This window comes from Gallus gallus, chromosome 8 (assembly GCF_016699485.2).
Source record: "Gallus gallus isolate bGalGal1 chromosome 8, bGalGal1.mat.broiler.GRCg7b, whole genome shotgun sequence".
In the NCBI taxonomy this organism is placed as follows: domain Eukaryota; kingdom Metazoa; phylum Chordata; class Aves; order Galliformes; family Phasianidae; genus Gallus; species Gallus gallus.
The window spans coordinates 26,506,616-26,530,476 of record NC_052539.1 but is presented as its reverse complement, the minus strand read 5'-3'; the positions used below and the strand labels follow the sequence as shown (position 1 = coordinate 26,530,476).

General features: G+C 40.4%; 2 long non-coding RNA genes across 5 annotated transcripts in view; both read left to right on the top strand.

Moving 5' to 3' along the window:
- Nucleotides 1–2,503, top strand: part of LOC124418133 — a 45,392-nt gene extending 42,889 nt beyond the window's left edge. For both annotated transcript variants that reach the window (XR_006939973.1, XR_006939974.1), the window contains exon 3: nt 2,338–2,503. This is a non-coding gene — a long non-coding RNA (uncharacterized LOC124418133). The remainder of the gene's footprint in view (nt 1–2,337) is intronic.
- An 8,538-nt stretch (nt 2,504–11,041) lies between these two features.
- LOC107054026 lies at nt 11,042–23,572 on the top strand. 3 transcript variants are annotated; one of them, XR_005861989.2, is made up of 5 exons: nt 11,042–18,127; nt 19,440–19,732; nt 21,272–21,674; nt 22,872–23,014; nt 23,439–23,572. It is a non-coding gene; the product is annotated as an uncharacterized LOC107054026 (long non-coding RNA). The 3 variants fall into 3 exon arrangements; XR_005861988.2 differs by having other exon boundaries at nt 22,872–23,564; XR_001467930.4 differs by lacking the exons at nt 22,872–23,014; nt 23,439–23,572 and having other exon boundaries at nt 21,272–21,999.
- The last annotated feature ends 289 nt before the right edge of the window (nt 23,573–23,861 follow it).

The following is a 23,861-nucleotide window of genomic DNA, read 5'->3' as shown; positions in this document are numbered from 1 at the left end:
AGATGATTACTTGGACATGTGGTTCTGAGAGCACCAGAGCAGGCTGGCAGCTGGTTGTAGAGTGGAAGAGAGATCGGAGTCTAAGTGGACTGGCAATTTGACAGCCTGTTGGGCAGGTTGCTGCATCTCTTTTTGTATGGATGGGAAGCCAGGAGCCCGGGAGCGTTGTCTCCCTAGCCCTGAGACTTCCATTTATTTGGGACTTCCACTTTCACTGCTTCATGTTGTGCAGTCAAGCTGAATTTTAATTAGAAACTTATCTAAATTGTTTGATATTTTTTCAAACCTTCTAGATTTCCTTCTTTTCCTTCCACATCAGAATGAAAACAAAGTTTGGAATATTAAAATCATTCCTGTGCCAGAATTACAAATCTTCATCCAACTCTACTTCTAAATTTGTCACAATAGTATTTGTGACTGAGCTATGTCAGTGTGTATATCACGCTGTGTGAATGACAGCCTGACATTATAAGTGCTCATCACAGTGCTGTATATGTATAAAGATGTTCTGAGTTCTGCCAACAAACAGACATGCTTGTTTGGGAAATATGTGTATTCACTAAACCTCAGGAGCAGTGTTAGGGGGCAGGCAGTGAATTCAGTCTCCATCAGCCAGGAATGGCTGTTGTGTTGGTGAGGCCTGAAGGCTGATGTTGTCCCAGTGTTTCTACCATAAGTTTATAATCACATGACAAGGAGGCAGCATTGCTTGAAATGAAGCCAGCATGGGAGAGGTTTGGTTGTGCGCCGCATCAACCTCTCCATCAGTTCCTGAAGAATGTATTTTCCGTGTATTGTATACCGAAGGCAGTGCCATGTGCTGTTGTGTGGAGCTTCTGCACTTCGAGCAGAGCATGACATTCATACCATGAGCCCTGTTGCCTCTCCTATAAAATGGGCACTGTCTTAGAAAACTCAAGAAAGTAATGTTGCCTAAAGGAAGAAAAATTCTGGGAGATACTCTGTGCTCTCCCTAATACTGGAGAGGATGGTCCTGCCCACATTACAGCAAATTCCATGAATCTCAACTTACAGCTATGCTGAGAGACACTCTACCTGGCTAAGACCATGTTCTGGATTTTCCCTAAGTGCAAACGTTCATCTCTCCTATACATGTGATATTCCACAAGTAGTCAGACACTATGTATCTGACAGGATATGGGAGAGCCCTCTGTTGGGATTCATCCCAGTCCCTGGCAGTGCTGGAATAGTTAATTGGACAAATTATTTTTAAAAGCCTGTGCTGTAAGCTGAAGGGAGATGCAGTCCTTGGTAAAGACTTTTGTTTCTTTTCTACTATGCAAAATAACAAAAAAGACTAATCTTAAAACTGCTCTTAATGAGTATAACCAAAATATTAACAGTAGTAAACAAGAATACATTTGCTCATAACTTGTCATATCAGTGTAATAAATTAAGCCAGAAACACATTAACATTTGACAGCTTAAACAATGCAGGAAAAAATACAAACCTCACAGGGACTATGTGAAGCATGTTGGCAGTTTAACAGACATTTTGAGATGTAGATACATATATCAACCTTTCTGAATTTAGTCTTGATAACTCCTTTTCCTCTGTGTGCCAAAACACTGCCGTGTGAAGACTAATGAGTTCCAGATTTGTTTATCTTTGGTGGCTAAGGCAGATTCATGAGCCCCTTGAACCTATTTTACAGTGGTCATGTGACAGCAGCGTGCAAACACCAGAGGCAGAAATGTCTCTTTTGTGCTGATGGATATACAATGTGTTAAAAGATCTTACAAGAAAGATGTGCTTGGCCATCTGATACAAGGGACCACATCAGATCCGTTTTGAATGATCTAAATGAGTGAATTGTCCTGCCTATTAGCTTTCGTATGTGTTTTATGTTTATGTTCAGAGGTGTAATAACAAATGCTCAGAATAAATCTTGCACAAAAATAGGGATTATTATGTCTAACAGCAAGACTTCGTGATGTGCACTCAACAGATTTTTGCATGGATGATTGTTTTATTCCAAACTTTTTTTTTTTTAATTGCATAAGCTTGTGCCAACTCTGGTCCAACTCTGGTCCACCTTAGTGAAACTTCTTCTGTTTTTTCCCCTATTGCATATCTACTTCTTTATTTGTGTCTTTAGTATTTTGCTTTGTTGTTAATCAGTATATAACATTATTATATGTCAAAGTTAACATTCCACATTTTGCGTAGATTTTTGGGAAGGCTGAGCAGAGCAGTGTCCTGCTGCAGGTCCTACCTGCTGACTCCTTAGTGAAATAATTTTTGCTCAGTTTTGGAAAGAGTTGCCTGCATCTCTCACCCCCTCGCACCCATAACTGTTCTATATCTCTTGAAAGAATGAGGTGGATGCAAAGGAGACTTAGATAACTCGAAGCAGAGAATGCTACACAGGTGTCTCTGGATGAAGGCCAGTCACTGTGGTGAACTTGCCTCTCCTGTCATGGTTCCAGAGGTCTGGCCAGGAGGCTGAGCCACATGCCAAGCTGGTGATAACTACAGGTAACGGAGAATAAGTTTAAATCTGATCAACAGCCTAAGTAACTTTGTGTTGTTTTTTGTGAGTTTTATTTTGTTGTTCTTGTTGTTTTAGCAGATGCATTTGGACTTAATATTTAAGTAGAGCAAATCCTTCTGCTGAGTCTGCTCGTTGTCTTTTTGTTTCTTGTAAGTAATATTTTTTCATAACTTTCTGATTGATTGTATTTTTTTAAATAAGCAACATGAAAAGTCAGTAATGAATCCTCTCTCTCCTCAGTTTCAATCTGAGAATGATATAATCCAAATGCAGCCAGAACCTTGCAAGACTTTCCATAGAGGCTTGAATTTATGTGGCTGTGTCCTGTGCAGAGGATGCCATTCACGTGTATCCTCATAGTGTGTGACCTGGGGGAGGCAGGAGAAGGAGAAAGAAGAGAAAAAAAAGCAGAGAAACTCAATTATGTATTGGGGTTATTTGTTGCGTTATTTGTATGCAAAGCTTACTTGTTATTTGAATATTTAACCTAAGCTCTGATTTTCTAGGAATTGGCCTTTGTTAGCTTTCTGATAGGGGTCCTAAACCAAAGTCAGAATTTGTTCCACAGTAACAAGAAGTAACAAAAACTTTTCCGTTCCACTTTCTGTAGATGTCTTCACTGTGTACTGTGCATGCAATTGAGCCTGGAGTTCCCATGTGCTACACAGAGGATAAATACACAGGGAGAGAGGGTTTTGGGCCGGAAATGTTCCCAATCTAGATAGATATGGCAGCTGAAAGAGGATAAAGAGGAATTTTATTTTATCATAAGTGCACATTGCTGAGTTGCTGAGAGGAAAAGAGATTCAGCCACAGACAGGAATTTTGCCTGTCCTGACAGGTTGCTTCTGCTCATGCTTCAGCCACAGGTCACACTGCTCTTCCTGTTTGTAAAAGCAACCTTCTAATTATGATTTGCTTGACAGAATAAAAAAGTGAAAAGCAAAAAGTACCATTTCACCTAGGAACAGTAGTCCATTTCCATACCATGAGCAATGACTATTCTTGTTCCAGCACAAGTCAGACCTCTTCATAACATACCTTATAACCTGTTAATTATAATTTCCTTCTCTAACGCTTGGATCACACTACTAAATATTTTTAAATATCTATATATGTGTTTTTTAAGCTGCTGGGTTTGGGTTACACCTTTTCCATATGCCCAACCCACACAATCCCATCAACGCTTTCACACACCAGTCAAACACTCTATATTTGTGTGAAACTCACTGAAGGAAAAAAATTCCTATTACTACTACTACTAATACAAATTCATTTCTCACAACTATTTGTGTTTTCCTGAATGCCACTGAATGAATTTACTGCTATTGAACGTCTAACTTTTTGTTGCATCAATTTAGTGCAGATTTTTTATTTATATTCATAATTACTCCATTCCCATCACCACATGCCTTACTTTTCTTCCTTTTTACTTGACAAAGCTTTCTTTACAAAACTTAATCACTTTTTGCATGAGCAATTTCCCCAATACATTTTATGTTCTGTTGTTAGTGTGAACGATGTTCTGAAAGTTGATACGCATTGCAACAGCAGGTGTTAAGACAGGCAAGGAGGGAACAAAAGCTCTTAGTGCATGAAAAAGTCTAATAATAGACAATTTGTTCACCTGGCACTGACTGCATTAGCGTTTGAGATGAGCTCATTGTTATTTGGCAATGAGCTTTCTGCTGGTCACAGGGATGAAAATATGGAAAATCCAGGTTGTGGAAATAAAGGGTTGCTAATATTAGGACAGCATTAAATGGTGTGTGATTGAACTGAAAAGGTTGCAGGTTGAGCTGGGGTTGAAATAGTGAGACACTTCCGTAACTGGGAAAGTAATCAATAAAGACACTGTTGTGTATACACTTGCAATAAAATTACATGTGTAAACATTTTCAGTAACTGTACTTCTGGGCAAGCTGTTCAGAGCAGCTTTGCACTCAGAAGTGTAGTTCCAGTTTTTTTCTAGGCTAGATTAAAATGTGGCCGTTAGTTAGGGAAGCTCACTATACAAAGCAGAGTTAAGCAATCTGATCAAAGCCAAACCACCAATCCATAAATACAACTCTCTGCAGGGTAGTGCTGAGAGCATTGGTATGCCCTGTTTGGAACCCAAGCACCATCTACACAGGGTGCACGTCTAGAGTAGTCAGGGTGAGGAAGAGCAAGTGATTCCTGAAAACAGGTTGTGTGCTCTCACTTGTAATGTTGGTGCCATGAACATTTGGGAAGTCGTCTCTTTTAGAAGGGGAGCGTGCCTGGTCTGGAGGAAGGGAGAGATGGAGGCTGCACTTGGCTGTGGTTCCCATCCATCCCCCAGAAGATATAAGTGGAAGCAGTGCTTGATCAAGATCACAAATAGTCAGTGTTTTAAAAATAAATTAAGTGGTTAATATCTCACACTTTGAATAGTGAATATCCTGTAGAAGTTCATGAACATTTAGCAGTCCATTCATATACTGATTGAGCAATGTGCTGGCATTTGTGCCAGCATGTAACTCTGCTTAAGTCCAAAAGTCAGCCCATTGAAAAGTTGAGGGCAGGAGAATTAATTTCTTCGTATCAGTTGTTTTTGTCCTCCACTTCATTTTTTTTTTTTTTTTTTCCTTTTAAAATGTCAGCTGGAATTTAGGATGTAAGCGTTTAGGTATCTGAAGGGAGGCCACAGCTCTGAGCTCAGATCAGATTGCTTTTCCTTCCACAACTCCCTCTTTGCATTCCAGCCTGACATAGTTTTGTTGCAGTTACTTACTACATAGATAACTAAATGCTTTAGATGCTAATTAAAATAGATGATGTTTAACTGTTGGCCTATGGTATTTTTCTATGATGGAAGACAGCAGCAAACAGAATCATCTATTATCGTTATCAGCGGTGTCTTTCTTTTCTTCTCCAGTCTTTATCCAAGCAATACATACACCCAGGCACTGACTCGGTTCCCATAAACAGCCTTGTTTCCAGCAGAATCTCTTCCTCCGCCTTTCCCCTGTCTTACCTTTCAGTTCACCCCAAACCTACCTTAAAGCAATACATTGTATGTTCCCTGGGGTTTTTATACTTGAAACTTTATATTGGAATTTTTTTCAGGCCATAATGCATGAAGCCTCATTCTCTGTATGCAGAAGTGTATTCCCATTAATCAAAGGAAGAGCTGAGTAAAGTGGTACAATCCACGTTCTCATTTTGCAAAATTAAAAGGCAGTATCGTTATTAAAAGGCAATTCGGCTAAATGTTTTCTGATGGAGGGAGAATTGGGACACACTACATTGTCCGGTGACTTTGCCAAAAATATGACACCAAGAGGCACGATAAATGAATGTATAAATAGTAATTGTTCTGAAAGGAGTAGTCATAAATCAAAATGCAAGTTGCAGGACGTTTCTTTCTCGGTGATACTTGAAATGTGATCTACCTTGAATTAAAAGAAAATCAGATTTTCTCTTCTAATTGCACTGAAATGAGATAGATACTGGAAACCCAATTTCCCTGAAGCAAAATCTTATGCAAAACATGAAGCTCTGTAATAAACATTAGACCAAATTTTGCAAAGAAAAGTTGGTTGCAGAGTGCAAACCAGCAATTTGTTGGAGCAAGAGGCTGTTAATCATACAGCACTTAGGGTTAGCAAAGTTCTGGCCTTGAATCAGTGACGCACTACAACAAATTGAATCACTTCAGTAAGAACAGATAAGGTGATCTGTGCAGTTCTGCAACAAATCTCAAAAGACCTTTTCCCTTGCAGAACAGCTTGTGTTATAATGAAATACAATCCTATTATATTTGTTGTGACCGTTTACCAGCAGAATTTGACCTGTCTCATGATGTCTGTGTAGATATGCTTCCTAGGGTTCATCTACCCTGCTTTTGGGTGGAGAAAATACCTGCAGCCTACTTCTCTCCTTTTAATCCCTGAACAGCTTCTCTGTTAATATGCACAACCTGGGCACCCATAGTAAAGACAGCTAAAAAGATGAAGCGTGAAGTTTGTAGGGGAGGCGAGCACTGGGTCTTATCAAAAGAGAGATCTTCCTAAGATTTGAGATCCTGTGGACTTGTCCCTACAGATATAATCCAACTCTGTTTCAGTTATTAGATCAGATAAAGGATTCATAGGGCACTTTAAAGCCTGGGCGTACCTGTATTCCCAGAAATCCTCTGGCCACTTCTGTCTTCTCTTCCAAAGTCTCTCTGTGACCAGTTTCTGCTTTACCTATAAGCAGTGGCGTGTAGGTTGGCATCACTAGCTGTAATTTGCTATAATTACATTTGAAAGTAGCCCCTTGATAAGATTTGAAAACAGGGACTGGCTCAATTATGCAGCTATGTGATCTAATTTTATTTGCTTTGGTTTCACAGTCTCCCTCTTACCCCGCTTGTTGTTTGTCACTCTCCTTTTTGCTCTGGTTTACATCAAATGATGTAAATGTCCATGCTTCCTGTTTGTATAGCTTATGATACAGAGACAGCCTGGGGAAGAAGCATGGGGCCTTGAAACACAGATGTTTGCGTGGAGGATGCCAGGTGTGGAAAGGCAGGGGAAGGAGTGGCTTGCCAATCCTGGGGGTCAAGAGTGAAGAGGATGTAACAAGAACACGTCATTGTGTTGCAAGAAAAAATACAAAGGCTTTTCATCAGGAATGCAGGAATGTTTGCCATCAGCTGCTAGCCCACCTGGCTCTTCAAGAAGCGATGAATTTTTGGTATTTCTATAAATTTGAAGTGGTCAAATGATGGTTGGTTGGTTGGTTGATTTCTTTTCAAGTTTTATTCTGGAATAACAGCAATTGTGCAGCAATTGCTGCTTTTTCGCTGGGTACTTGAACACCAGCTCTGTGATGTAGGAAGCAGAGATGCTTGGGTAGCCTTCGTATTCATACACTACTGATGCACTTTTTTGGTTTAATAACTCACGTTCCTCCAACACAGCCATTTCCTCAGCAGCAGCTAAAAAGCTAATCTGGTGGCCAGACTGACCAATGTAAGACAGATTTCTGAGGCTCAGTAGCAGAAGTCAAAACTGTTTGTAATTTAGGAGTGAGACTAATGCATTTCTTCAGTATTGCCTGCAGGTCAGCCATTACCTGCTAATAAATAGGTAATAAATAATCACTAACAGTGCCAGCTTCCTTCTGTTTTGTATCTCATGTAATATTCTGAGTCTATTTGTGTCACAGAAGAAATTACCTGGTCAGAAGGACAAACTACCCTCAGCCAGACTTCCCTGCCAAAGCCTGCCTCCAGCACTGTTCCCGGCACTTGCAGGTCTGCAGGTAAGTGCTTCCATCAAGAGAACTTTGTGGCCATCTTATCATGTCTTGTGTCATCAGTATCTGTGTGGCTGACTGAGTCCCCAGGCAGTGATCGTTCTCCAGCTGAGAGCTTGGCTTTCCAGCAGTGGCTTGGTCACTTCCTGAGAGCAAGTAGCCAGACATGACTGCCTTCTTTCTCACTGCTTTCTCCTGTATTTCACTGATTTTATCCACCCTGCTAAAACTAAGAGGTGACTTTTAGATGATCGATGCAATGAATTTCATGCTGTATCTCCAGTAAGTGAAGTATTTGCTCCCCATTTTTCACCTAGCTACTGGGATCAGACTGATTACTAGAATATACACTAATACCTAAACATTTTTCAAGCCAAATCTATTAATTACTTTTTCTGTTATCTGTCTGGCTCTCCAAATAAATATATGAAAAGCAGAGTAGTCAGGCACATGACACGATCTGCTATGTAAATCACTCTGTATATCCTAAACCATTTTCTAGCACAATGCTAACTAATTTATATCAGAGCACCCAATAGTTATTAATGTTATTGATATATTGATATAAACTTAATTCACTAATATTTCTCAAGTTAACAATATCTGACTCATGACTAAATCAGCCTCTTTGTTTTTTGCAAAATATTTGGAAATATGATGTCATGGGTTCTTGCTAAAGGTGCATGTAATGATTCAAATGCATTTCCCTTCCAGCAATGGAGGGTGGCACTGTGGAAGTATCCAAGGCCTACATGTGCAAACTCTTTCCACTTCTCTTCTGAGCCCACCAAAACATACGTTTACCTAAAGTCTAACAATTATCTTATTTCATTGTGAAAATGCCAAAATACCACTTTCCATCTGTATTCTCTAATGCCTTTGTGTTTCCTCCTCATTACATCAATGGGTGGCCGTGTGTCGCCTCACCTCACTTTGTGTTTCTCATGGAGCTTTCAGTTAACCAGGCTGGAACCAATAATTTTGGTAGCTCTTCCCCCTCCAGAAATCCAACTCTTACTGTACATCCATTTTTAAAAATGTGTTATTGATACTTCAGGGGACTTCAGAAATCCACTCCGTTGTGTCTACAGCCAAGGAAAGGAGTTTGCCTGTCACCAGGACAAAACTTCTTCTCATGGCCATCAGGTTGCGTGACTGCAGAGGTGTGGGCTCTTGCTGAAGTCCTCTGAGACAAACCAGAAAATGTGGAATTGAATGGGAGACCGGCTAGCATAAGACTTTAATTCAAGCACAGGGGATATTTTGGTGACAATTTATATATATACATATATATGCATGAATATTGGGTGGGCTCTCACATCTCCAACTTGGAGTCATTTGAAGTTTGCCAGCCCTCGTGTCTTTCATTAGTCAAGGATGTTTGCTTCCATTTCTATCCATTTCTCTTCTTTTGTTGCCTTGAAGGAAACAATGTATTACAGAGGGGCTGTTTTACCCTCAGAAAGTATACAGCAGGGCATTTAACTCTGATGCTTCTCCTGACACTGTAGCCTGAAATTCATCTGTAATCCCACCTATTCGTCCTCCGCTGGTTTAACCCTTTGTTAAGGGAATTACCTCTTATCTGTGACACTGTTGGTCACAGTGAAATACACACAGATGTGTCTGAAAGACGTGGTGAATTCTGCCATAGTTTCTCCCAGAAGGAGTTCAGCTAAACTTGCTGACCACAATTACCTGAAAATGTTTGGAGCCTTTTATTCACTTAATTTTGTTTAACCCCTTCCTAATTGCAATCAAGGTTTTGATTCTCCATTTCAGATGTCTCTGAGAAATGTTCAGGTAAAGCCAAAATAGCTTACAGAGGCTAAGGAGGTAGTGAAGACTGCTTGTCCTTTGAGGTGCATACTGGTCCATCTCCAAATGGAAGCACTACCCACCACTTTGAGTGAGTTGCAACTGGCTGCATGGCAGGCAGAAAAGACCCTCGCTGGAGAAGGGAGAGGGCTGCCAACAGAACATTTTGCCAATGCCCACTGGCTATGGAGCCTGTCCCTAGCCCCAGCGGTGTGAAACAGCTCAAATATCTTTGACCCTTCCAGGCACGATGTAAAAAACCATCTGTACATAACAGCTTTGCAGGAGGCCTGATGGCATGGGATTTGGAGCTGGGTGGAATGGGGTATATTCTGCCACTTGATTTATTGGCTGGCCAGATTGATTTGCTTTTTCTGTGCAGGAGGATCATTATGTTGCCAGGTGTTTATTCCAATTGGGCTGTGAATCTAGATAATTGCCAGGGCACCTAGAACTTGTGAATAACCTTTTATGAGAGCAAACCAAAACCTAAATCTAAATGTACAAAACCAAATGAGGATCATAGCAGAATGGCCTTCGTTTGCTATCGGTTGAATGTCATAAAGTAGAACAAAAAGGCACCAGCCAGCAGTCTCAAGCCCTGTACAACCCGGTGGGTCCCAGGTTTTGTCATCAGCTCTTCCAGCAGATGGTCTGCATGGCCTTGTTCAGTATCTCCTCCTGCTTTCCCCAGGACGAGCCATGTGGGCTGGGACAAGAAGGCTGTGTATAGCTTGGGGTGATTGCCCTATATATCACAGGCCTGGGGACCTATCTGCTCAGCTGATGCACACTGTGGCTTGACTAATACAGCTGCTTTTTCTTAAATAACAGTTGTTATTCCTGCACGTGGTGTGCCTTTTTTCTTCCCACATTGCTGATGCAGCCAGTAGATGTCTGAGAGTTGCTGAGCACTTGGGCATAGCACAGGGGTATGTCCTACTCAGTCCCTTAGGACTCGATAACTTCCCTTCAGCTTTTCAGTGATGATGCAATAAATTACTCAGCAATAGAATTTAATTGCACAGCTGAATACTTCATTTACAAGGCTTTTAGTGTCCCCTACTAAATTCTCCACTTTTTCATCTAATCTCTGTAGGCTGCTGTGACGTTTTCAGAGACCTGTACTGTTTTCATTCCTGGTAAATGTATCAATAAATCACAGTAGGAGAAAAAGCCCTGACATCTATCCAGAAGTTTTCACTGCAGCTCCCAGCCAGCACCATGTTCCACGGGTCAGCCGAGAGGCACTTTGCCATTGCTCTGTAATTACCATGGAACCCCTAATCCAGGCCACAAATTCCTCCCTGCCCATACTCCTTTTTATTTCAGAATGCGTATCTAATAGCAACCAAGGACTTTTCCTATTTTCTCACTTGGAATCTGTTTTGGGAGCTTGGAATTGCTATCTAACTCAATCAGTAACATCTGTGACTGCAGGGCAGCCTGAGTGGGAACGGTTAGGGGGTTAGACAGATTTCCTGCATTTTAAGGCTCTTTTCCTCTGAAGAGACTGCTTCAGGACAATCCAATTGCCTTTAATGCTGCTTCTTCCCTTCTTCATTTTAACCCTGTCTTTTCTCTCCCTTTCTTCCTCCCCTCCACCTCACTCAAGTTGTTTGGGTTTCAGAAGTAAAAATGATTTTAAGGACATATGCCAGCATTTTGAAAAGTTTCAGTTTCAAACACATGAAAAGGAAAGTCTGAAGGGATTCCTAGAACTGTACTGCAGCTTGCAGGTATGGCTTTGATTTTCTTTTTGGCAGGCTTTCGCCATCCACTCTTTCATTGCCCTTCCAGGAAACACTGCTGGGTGCCTAAAGACCGGCGCGCTTCTTACACTTGGCAAGAGAAGATAACAGTAATGCTACAGCTTGGGCTTTGAAAGATTAAAAGCAACATTTATTCCTTACAGTATTTTCAAACTTCTTCAAGTTAATTTGAAATCCATTTTAGAGAATGTTTAACTAGTAATACTGATTTATTTTTTTTTAATTTCGAATATAATGTACTTGTTATTTAAACCAAGTAAGAGATAGATTAAAGTAAGCGCAGTTCTTCAAAGTGCATTAAATGCTTTGAGCAGTCCTTTCCCTGTGCTGGAAGAAATACCCCGTGCTTCTGGGACTGGTCTCTTTATGATATCTCTGTAAAAGCCCTGGCAAGAAAAGATCGTGTTTTGAGAGCAATTTCCAATTTTTCAGAAACTTTTTGTACCCCTCCCCCTTTCGGTGGCTGACCAACCTCACTGCTAGCCAAGTAGAGCACAAGACTCTCCCTTCCCCAGTTTGTGGGGCTGCTGATAAATTATTCATACCGCTAATGAGGATTGAGAATTTTCAGGCATTTTTAAAGGCTTGCATCACTTCGTCAACATTTCTTTCACACCTGCATGCTTCAGGCAGTCAGGTGTTTAAAATTACCGACACAGAGCTCTGCCCTTCTCCCCCTGAAAGTGCTTTGCTCAACAGTGGAGTCCTGTGGCTATTTTGTCTGTTTGTCTGCGTGAGGTTTTTTTCTGTGCTAATTAGCGTGAGGGGAAAGGGGACTCTGAGAGGACTGTGTTAATTACCAAAAGGGATCATGTATCTCAGCTTATATTAATTTTGAAATGACAAGACACAGGTGCACATTTAGTGGCAGTGAATGAATGTTAGCATTTAAAGGCCTTTTTTTTTCTTTTTTTCCTTCTTTTTTTTTTTTTTTTTCCCCCTCCAATGGATGGATCTTCCTTTAGAGGGAGTTATCAGAAGGAACAATCTCAAAGTAAGGAAGCCCCTGCTGAAGCTAAGAGCTACATGATATGAAAGGACTGATTATGTTTATATTATGTGGTCTCCTGTGAAAAAATCAAGCCTCCCAGCTAGTAGAGAAAGGTCACTGGATCTGAGGAAACAACTGACTCAGTGTCTTAATTCTGAAGGAAATGAGTCCTTTGTAGATGAGAGGGATTTTCTGATCTAGTTCAGAGAAAGGCATAGAACTATGAAAATAAGTTTTTTATGTAGGGTTGGAGAATAAAGAGGAGAATCAGAAAGACTAGGAATGGGAAGGTAAAAAAAGTCTCCCATATAGGTTTTTTTTTTTTTTTTTCTACATTTAAATATTCCACGGGTGACTGGAAGTGCTGTATTAATCTCCGTGCCTCCGTGCATCATCCGTAGCACCCTTAAAAAAACTTGGTGGAACGAGAGTGTCTGAAGAGGACATTTGGTATGTATGTATTGCTCTTTGAATATAGACTTCAGCCTATATTTGAGCCCTGTCTTGCCTCCAACTCACCTTTTGTGTAATTGAGTTTTCAGTGGCTTTGGCTGAATGCAAAGGTTAGAGTTGGCATCAGTGATGGCCCATTGTATCCTGGGGAGTGTCTTGGGGTAAGCTGGGCCCCTTCACTTTGCTTGGGCACTGCGCATACTGACTGGGGGTCTCAAGCATACAATTCCTTCCCATATATCACTTAGCACAAAGAAAGAGGGAGAGATAGGCAGGGTGAAGCAGGAATGCTTACACAACAGTGTGGGTTTCCACAGCAAAGACTGAAGGCAGATGAATTTGGCTATAAACAGGAAAAAATGAAGCTAAATTTAGCTTGTTCCCTTACTTGGTGTCATAAGGTTACTGTGGGCATAGTTTCTGTGGCCTTGTATAGGTACACAGGAATGCATGTGTGCTAGTAGCCAAGCTGTTTTGGTGAAGACCATGATAGTTCTGTGATATTACAAAAAGTGTAGGAATCTAAATCCTCATATAAACTGCAAGAGCATCATGAAGTACAAGCTCTGTAAATCTTTACAGATACTGGTCACTTGAAACAGATATACTTGTGAGCTTTGATGTATATGCCAATCATTCAGTCATTCTTGGATAACAATTTTGCTCTGAAATAAAACCAACTGACTAACTGGGGATAACTTTATGCCCTAGCAGGAAGTATAGAGCATGCTTAGTACTATGCTTACAATGAAAGTGGCCATTTTGATAAAGCAGATCACTGTAGAAGCTGATCAGAAATGCAAATGCAATAGAAAATTGTTTTTAATGGCTTTTGAGGAAATATTAAGATTTATTCGTGTAGAGACCTACTCAGCATGTTGCACAAATTCCTGTTAGCACACTAATAAGTCAATGTGTTACCAAATGTTTAGTCATTATAATTACAGCCACGTATTGTCCTTTTTACAAATAGGTCTGGCTTAATTGCACCATTTTTCAGCAGGATTTATGTGGTCCTGTTTAATCTAAAATTAGTACATGCACAAATGAAGTGCAAACTATTTTCCATCACTGAACTGTGAAATATTCTCCAGAATAGAGATATACCAATGTGTTCTGAAAAAGATGCAATAAGCAGTCAGGCAACTTTGTGATTTGTCTGCTTCTATACAATTTGCTAGAACTAAAAAAAAAATACACTAAAACATACATTAACGGCCAACTGAACAAAAACGTAAGTTAAATGATCTAAATTGAGCAGTACTGTTTGATCACCACCAGTTAGAGGATGGGGGAAATCATAAATCTATCTTGATATTGCTAGCTTTCAGCATTTAAGTACAGTAAGAGATGGTGCGTTTAATATATCACATCCATCTATCACATGTAAATGTATCGCATTTCTAAGATGCTCTGTAGGCCAAGTTGTGAAGGCCTAAATTTTAAGTTACTATGACTAATATTTCTTATTACCCACATAGCTCTGAGAGCCTAAAGATGCACGTAGGACATGGTAGACATATAAGTGGGAGCTGCTTGAACCTGGGACATGTGTAGCAATTGCAATACGTACATAGTGATGTGATATTTGAAATATGTGTGATTTCTAAGAGTATTGTAACTTAGACATTAAAATCTAAATGCATGGCTGAATCCCGCTTGGATGTAAAGGCCTAACGCTGGCTGAAATCTTGGTTCTACTTGCATCTAACAGGAAAAAGTTTATTTGTCTTCAGTAGAGCTTTGGTCTTCTTGTGTAGAATAGAGACTGTCTGACTACTCTGAGGAAATGTGCTGGTTTTTAGGGCGAATCAGAAAACCAACAAAAGTTCCCATGTTACCTGAGTACTATTATGGTAGTGCTAAGGACAGTTCTGTCTCTAAACATGGGAGATTCTTCATGTTGTCTTCCTGTCGGTATTCGTAGCTGCAGTGTAGATAAATGCAGTTTTGTGCAGTATGAGTTTGATGTAGAAAGTAGGAGAATGTCTCTATTATTAAAAATATATGAGGATTGAATATAGCTCTTGGTTCAAATCTACTCTTGGTTTTTGTGGTTTGAAATTATTTCTTTGTATGCTTCAATGGGCCAAAATTTTGAGGGCTTACTTGAAGTAGGGCACACAGTGACATGTGGGGTATGATCTTACCCACGAGACACATGCACTGTAGTGCGTATGAATGGGTTAATATGCTGACAAACAGTAGCTTGCAGGTCACTGCCATTTCTCTCTGCTTCAGCATGTCACCACAGTAATTCACACTCTGAAACCTTAAGGCTATATCTGGTAACGTTCACTTCTTCATGCTGCAAATAGAAGCTTCAGCAGAGCTGTCTTTTAAATAGCACCGGCCCTGAGCGAGCACAGCGATCCTTGGGGATCAGAACCATCCTCAGTGTGGCTTACAGCGGTGTTTGTGATGTGTATTATCCCAAAGCTGAAAGTACTGATGCACTAGTGAGAGGCTCATCCTTCTCTGCAGTTCTTTGCCCCAAATGCTGTGTGATGACAACAGAGGTGCTCCCAAAACAGGGCCCAGGACTCCTCCGGTGCTTTAGGATTGTGCTGAGGTTTGAACCAGTGTGACATTGGTCCTGCCAGCCCTGACTGTCACCCAACATCACTCTGCTCTTACCAAACATCTACTTTTCCTAAGAATTTTTGTAAATTAAAGTCAAGTGCCCAGGTTGAGGGATTTGCTACCATCTGTAAATGAGGTGTTTCTCAGGTAAACTTTTCCTAAAGCACTTTAATGAAATCATTTAAGGACTGTTAGCTTCATTTGATAAGAACAAAACCTGATCCAGGAGTAGGATGTGGGCATCGTAATCATACCTGGAGAAATCATATGTGGAAAATGATGTGACACCAGAATTTAGGGGACACTTTCCTAAGGAGGCATGTTAGTTGTGGATGTGATGCTGGTAGTCTGGGCTTTGGGTGAAGTCCTTTGTAGGTATAGAAACCCTCCTTAGCACAGGAAAATGTCCTCGGAGCACAGAGCTTGAGTTTTCTGAAATAATGGCACTTCTAAATGAATGTGAGGGAAGGAATATGCCTTGCTATCAATTACTCAAGCTACTCATTTAATAGGTTCTGTGATTTTGGTTGCTTCCACAACAAACAGCATTTCCAGTGCTACATGTTTTTTTGAACAGCTTCAGGTAGGCAGCTTAGGACTGCTCTGATTTTGTTGTGGAGCACTGTTTCCCTTTAGCATGTTCTCCACATAGGGTGACCTACCTTAGCCTGCCTGCATGCCAGGGGATGATCTCCATCTGTTGGACACATGTCATGTGAGCTGCTGACCTGCACTGCAGTAGCACCCTGCAGCACCCGCAAGATGCTCCGCTGGCTGCTGTGTGATACGGAGCAAGGAGCACCTGCAGCAGCCTGGAGGAAAATGGGTCACTCTTGTAGGTACCTTAAAATATGAAGGAAAATTCCTCCTGAAAGCTGTGGAGCTGGAAGCAGTTATTTAAGTCCTTTTTATGCAGAAGGGCTGCTCTTGCCTTAGTTCACAGAAATTAATGCTGAAGGCACCTGGACTCAAAGGATGGAAGCTCTGCTCGCTTTTCTCAAGTTGGTTATTCTGATATTTCTGGTGCATCTTGAATATGTAGAAGCAGCAAAACTTGTCTCAAGGAATAAAGGCATCAGCACAGGAAGAGGACAGATGGTGCATGTTCCTGAAACTGAACCACGGCTCCATGTTCCCAAAGAAAGTGAATCCCACAAGGTAGATGTGGTTTTAAATGAACTGGGGACACTGACAGTTGAGAAAAGAAGGAATGCCTCAGGTGAGTGATTGTCCTGTGGGGTGTCAGACCTGGCCATCCTTGGTCAAGTTGGCCATGGGAAATCTCTCCCCAGGAGGGATGAGTTGCAGTGGTATGAAGAGGAGCTGGTGGAGGAGCTCTCTCAGGCTTCCCGCATTTGCACAAACTGCTTCATGGTTATGTTATGTGCTGATGCTGTCTTTCTGTTCATTTCGTTTAAAGGTAGCTTTTAAAAGAAGAGCCTGGAGCAGTTTTGTGCTCACAGGATGCTCTCTGCTCCTTGCAATCCTGAGGCCTCAAAACCCACTTCACTTGCCTGGGGGTGCTGAGATGCTGTACGACTGGCTTTCCTGGGCTGCACTCCAGCTGCGCAGTGTCTTGTGTTAAACTAATTTATTCTCTCCAAAGAGATTACTGGCATTTAAATGGTTATTAATTAAGGAGAATTTGTGTTTTTCTCACCTGATTTTTTTTACATGCTTGGAAATAGCATTTATTCACGCAAGTTTCTGCTGAAAAACGACTTATTAATTCACCTCAGCCTGTGGCCAGCAGTCTTTTGAAGCAAAAGTGCAAGGACTGGTGTAGGTAAGTTACATGTGTTGCACAGGGAAGATGTTTTCCTGGCTCACACTGGTAGAGGATGATATTCTCTGAACTGTGAGAGTTCCTAAACCTTCCAGAAGACTTCTGCTTGATTTTCAAGCTTTATTATGGTAAGTTGACATATTTTTTTATTTGTTCCTAGAAGAATTGGTCTTGGAGTGAGGAAAAAAATACAGATTAAATGAGAGTTAGAATCATAAGTTTACCAGTTTGCTGGAAGTGTGCATCTATGTATTTTTTTTCAAATTTCTGCACTGCAATAGATTTTTTTTCTTAATTCCAGAATGTATTTGGAGTGTTTCTTTATCTCTGATTCCTGTAGGCTGTCTGCAACTACTCTAGGCTGAGGATGAGCTTGAAAAGAATACATATATGCTCCTGGAATATAAATTAATCCTTAACTTCTCCAAGTTAAATTGGTGATAATATTTTTTACCTTCTCAGATACCAGTTAGTGTCACAAATAAACCCTGAGTTGTTGTGAAGGATCATCTGATTTCCTAGATTAATCCAAAAGATATGCTTTCAGATCTTGAACCCTTCTCCTTAACCTCTGTTCCAAACATAGTTTATGCTGAGATGAAGCAGAGACAAATACACAATAGAGCCTAAATATTGCTGCCTAATAGGAACAACTGAGGGGTGTGTGCTATATCTTCTCATAGCAACCATAGGCCACATTTCAGATATGGGGACTGAATGGATCCCATGCAATAGTTTCCATGGTTGCACAGGGTTTGGTGTACCCAGTGACATTAATATTCATGTCCTTAATAAAATAACTTGTACAAAGACAATTCTTCCCTGTTTATTTCCTATCTTAAACAATTATTCTGTAGATGTTCAAATGGATTTAAGATATGAAAGTTACATTAAAACGTACAATTTTTTTTTTAGCATGGACTGAGCCTTTCATACTTAGGTAAGCAAAACTTCAGGTGCCTCTCCAGTAGCACTGTATGATTTGGCTGATGAAATAATGATTCTTTTCCTTTACCAGCTTATTATTATCAATTATCATAACAGAAGTTAGATAGCCATTTTTTGTCTGGCAAAGATAAGTATGTTGATGATGGCTGATAGTGTTTGGAAGAAGACAGCGTGAGGCTGAGAGTTTATAGGTGGGGTCACAGTTGTGAAAAGTAACTTACCATTTTAAGCCCAGTAAGTTGTGCTGGATCAATGAACAATCCTTTATAGGGCAATGCCCACTAGTGTCTTTTAATACCAGGTTGAAGATTTTTGCCTTTGTTGTCATCCAGGTTTCTCAGAGGCTCTCCATCGTTGGAGGCTGTCCATTAGCTCATGTTTTATGTCCTGAAAAACCTCAGCTCTATATTTTTGTAACCTCTGTGATAACAGCACTCTTAAATTACCCCTTAGCCAACAGTCATAGAGAAGTCCTCAGTAAGTGCTGTTGTGCTTGGATAGTTCCACTTGACCAGGACTTCCGTGTAAACTAAAATCACAAATGTTTGGGCTTTATGAAAGACTCCTTTTATAGTACCAGTAATTTGTGGATGCCCTCCTAGTGCTGGGATAAACCATGCCAATATGAGGTGTAGGATCACAGGGAGTCCTTGCTGTGGGAAATAGGCATTGTGCATCTGCTGATTTACTGGAGCAGTGTTCTGGCAGTTGTGTTTGACGTATCAAGTCTCAGTGGGAATATCTAGCTGTACTTGACCATGGGGCTCATATATCCATCCCATAACCATAGACTGAAATTTGCAGAGGTCTCAGAGAGCTCTTCAGAAATACAACACAGTGCTTTAAGAAATTGTCCACATTTGTGTGGCTTTGATATCTATAATAGCTAGTAGCTACAGAGAAGTAATCAATGCTGACTTCTGGCCTCTGCTATATGGCTGAAAATCTGTGTGAGTGTGTGGAGCTCTGTAAACTTCCCAGTGATTTATCTGAAGCATTTATTATCTGGCTCACAGATGTGTACCAAAGCACTGTTTACAGAGAAGCTCAGTGTGCAAGAAGTTGAATTTTTAGCTTGTGTAAACTGTTGTTTTCCCCCCCAAAGTCTACAAAGTTACCATTTGACATACCCCAGCAGAGGATCTGGTCTCTAACAAACTTTCAATGTATTGTTCTTGGCTGCATCTATGAATTTTTTGAGTGTGCTGAAGCTGGGCTCTGAATGCATTCATTCATAAACGACTGTATAAATGATCAAACACAAGGCTTCTTGATCTCAAGTGCAATAAATCCTCTGCTTGCAGGTTTACTGGATGGTAGACTACCATAGAAATACTTCCTCCCATATGTACAAGGAAGCTGGACTCAAGTATTGCTCACTTTGGAAAAATGCCCCTGCAAGTTCCTGAATTTCTTTGGCACGCATAACAGAGTGGACAGAAGCATCTCAATCTTCACGTGTGGTGGTGTTGGGCCAGGTACAGCCTGCCTACATGGATCATGTCTCCAGAGACACTGCTTACTGCTTTGGGTAAAGCAGTGGCAGTGGAGAAGAAGCATTTACCTGAATATCTGCAAAATGCAAGCAGAAGGAAAGGTGACTAATTTTAAAACCAGTATGTGTTTGGATAAACTTATTTTTGTATTTCAAACCTTTTGTTATAAAAACATTATATAGATTATTAATGAAGCCTTACCACTGTTTACGTTTCTATCTGGGTTTGTTCTGCATTTGGCAGATTTCTTTACTGAGCAGTTGTAAAGCCATAGAACAAAGCTGATGTGAAATGGATTTTGAGACACAAAATAAGTATAGACTTCTCCTTGGACATATTACTTTTTTTTACCAGTGATCAAAGTAGTTATATTCACATAAGAATTGTTTAAAGGCAATGTTTCAAAGGGTGTTTATAACCAGAAACCTGCACAATGAAGACTAACAACAAAAGTAAAGATCAGAACATTTTCACCCTTTCTGGGATTTTAAGTGGATGTTAATTCTTTCTGCAACAACGTATGACCCCATTTCATGGGAATAGCAATACTCAAATCTGAATTCAGTCAAAGTGAGCACTTAAAAATATTGTACAAGGGGGATTTGCTTAACCCACGTACATCACTGTGGATGTTTCCCATGTGACACTGGCCAAAATTTTTCAAATAAAAACCATCTTCATCAAGTATTCCTGTGATGCATATCTCCCTTGCAAAGGGCAGAGTAACAGTAACAAGTGGGAAATATAGACATCAGAGGCAATATTTCCTAGGAGAAACACTTTTATTCCGGGATAAAATATTTTAACTTCAAATTTCTTAACTCCTTTCAAATTCTTTTTCTATGGAGTTGCTCATCACTTAATGCCACCACTGGTAAGGTTTGGTAGAAGCCCTGTGCATATGCTTGAAGGTACAAACCCACATCTTCTCAAGGACATGTTGTCAACTCCTCTTTCTCCTTTCATTAGCGGGGTTATCTGCTAATTGTGGTAAGCAGAAGTTTCTTATCAGAGTGATCCATCAGAACTACCTTAGCAGTAATTGATATGTAACTTATTCAAATGTGAATGGTTTTTGAAGTATGGCTTTTGAAGTTTTCCAGGGTTTATCATGCATGCCGTGCCTTCCTACATTTAACTGGCATAACTATTTAAAAAAAAAGAGCCCCAAATCTGGCAAATTATTGATTGGATTGCTCTGTGCATCTGTGTTAACCTGTGTACCACCCTTCTTTGCGTGGCTGCTTGAAAGTTTAATAGACAGTCCCGCCTTTTGAGTAGGAATTTTGCCAGCAACAACAAGTGGGACAGGATTATTGACTGTCTGAGGCAAAGATTTGAAGATAATTGTTGTGTTTAACTGTTAATTCTATGGCATTATCACAGTAAGTTGTCGATGCATATAAGAATTGTTTGATGTCTATCCATACACACTTGCACACGTGCACGCACTTGCCTGGGCGAATCCAAATTATTCTGCTAATATGTATGCAAAAGACTCGCTGTGTTTTCTTATTTGTAATCAGAAAACATTTTGATTTATGTCCTGATAAAGGGAGCTATTCCAAACACATCACCAAGTAGTGTTTATGACTGTGTTCATCTTACAAACTGATCAGTACATCCTTGTACACTTGCAGCTGTGGTTCAAGGTGCTGAAGAAATGCCAAAGGACAAGCTAATGCTGCATGTTGCTAGCCACCTGCTGCAGGATACTTCACCCATTTGGAGAACCGTGCATAGAACACTACCACCTTCAGTCAGCAGGATGTGTCTGATACGAGAGCTGCTACCTGCCACCTGATGTGTCTCACCCTGGGAGACAGGACGATGAAGTAATGGAGCCTGGCTGTCTGCAGCCAGGGCTGCTGTACTACATCCAAAGCAAGCTTGAAGTCAGCAAGTGCTGCATTAATCTTTCTGGGAGTGTTTGTTTTGCTTGTTTTGTTAGGCTACATTTCAAGCAACTGATAATGTGTTCGTGAGCAGTTCTCCTGTTGCAGCCCATTTTTCAAAGGAAGTGTGAAGACCGATGCTCCAAAGGTTTGGTGGAACATGAGTGTGAAGGGTTATGTATGATCATGCTTGAAATGTGTGAGCTGACAGTGCTTTCAAGTGCATGTTAATATGTCTGTGCAGGTACTTTTGGGATAGAGAGGTTATGGCTTTGTGTGAAGTCTGATCAGTGTTTTAAAAAATACACCTTTGTCATGGTTCTTCTTTATGGATGCTAATTGTGCTAGTGCAGCTACCTCACTGCAATTGAGTTGTGTATTTATTTACTTACTGATAGTCAAGTCTTCTAACTAATCAAGGCTAAACTCTGAAGCTTTCTGAGGATTAAACAATAAATGCTTTATTGCTTAAAGCTTTTTGAGCATTGAAATGCCTGAGATTTTTGGAGGTAAATGTCAGTGTATATGGCTTGTTGCTACCTGAACTTGCAGTGTCACTGCTCCGTCCATCTGTGTTACTGTTGTTACAGTTCTATAGAGTTCTATAGATGTTTCAAAATATTTGTGCCTTTAGTTCCTACTAGTCAGAAAGGAATCCCCAAGAACTTTTAAGGATGTGGAAAATTCAGATACGATTCCAGAGCCTCCCGGATCAGTTGAAAAGGAAAATACATATATTTTTTTCTGGACTCTTTTCTCTTTTCAAGAAACCATGTGCTGATTTGAGGGGGAAAAAAAAAAATAGCAATGTAGAAACATTGCTGTAGAGACAAGTCAAGAGAATTGTAGCTCCAGAGTGAGAATACAAGGAAGCGTTAAGACCTTGAGGTCTTTTAGACTGCTTAAGTACTCTGAAAGAATCAGTTATTGTGGATGGGATGTTGGCATTTATGATGTGGTGATCTCTCAGGATAACACAAACCCAGTGGCTGTTTCATGTGTGCATACTTACCTGGAAACTTTGAGAAGAAATCTTTTATTTAAATATGATCTTTTCAGCTGGGAGCACTCTGAAAGTAGTACCAAACAAGACGGTATTTAAAACAATAGTAATAATTCTTTCCTTGATGAAAATGTGAAAGAAATGGAACAGTGCATTGCTTTTCTGATAGTTTTCTGTCTGTACTTTGCGGTTTTCCTCTCTGTTATCATTACCCTACTCTTCCACCTTTTCCTAGTCACAATACAGATGATCAGAAACACAGAAATAAGGAAAAAATAAGCTTTGAAATCCACCAGTCTGGGGGCTGATTGCACATGTTTTTTGTTTCTTTCTGGTTTTCAGTAACATTTCTACCCTGAAGTCAAATCATCTGCTTAGCATCTTGCTCTGGAAGGACCCACAACTGCAGCTCTGGCACACAGAGAACAGGACGCCTAAATGGGGAATGCTGGTGCTCATCCACTCCTGCTGCGTGAATGAACACTGTGAGAATTCCCTTGACACAGGAAAGTGTTGTGGTATCAGACTCAACATTAATTGGTGTGGTAACAGGAGGGTTCCTCCAGGCTCAAGAAACATTATAAAACCCCCCTTCTCCAAATCAGCTGCTAACAGTCAATTTAAGAGAGCTTCACATCTTGTATTCTGCTGCATACATCTTTTTGAAGTGTAATGCCAATCCTGACCTCTGTGACACACCATCTTACAGTTACATAGTAGGACAGTCATGTCCTATCATGTAAGACACCCTACAAGCTGCTGCAAATGACAGTGGGGAGACTGTACAGCTCTTGGTGATGCAAGGTCCTTGATATGGACTTATCACACTGTGAGGTGTATTGTGGCAGATGGGGGTTAAACTGTTGGCAATCCAGTGCCTACAAAATCTAAGCATGGTTTCTCTTGCAGGACTTATCCTCCTAATTTTCTTGAGAAAGGATGGAGTCTTTTGTATATTACATAGAAAGAATAACAGAAGTTCTTTGGAAAAACAAAATATATGCTCTGCGATTTCTGAAGTGAGAGTACACAGAGTTCAGGCAAGTTACTAAGAACAGTCCAATGTATAGCTGAGAGTGGGGGAATAACCATGTCACTTCTTTGGAAACTCAGCAGAAGTTCACTGAAGTGGATGAAAAGGCTCCTGTTGGTTTTAAGTGGATTCAGCCTTTACGCAGTGAACAGAAGACATGTGTCTTATCTGCTTAAACGTGAAAATGTTATCGGTAATTTATTTTGATAGAAAGAGCACATGGTAACTTTCTCCCTGCATTTATATAACAGGAGGCAAAAGCTTCAAGTGCGCAGTTAAAAACCATTGAGCATGCTGTT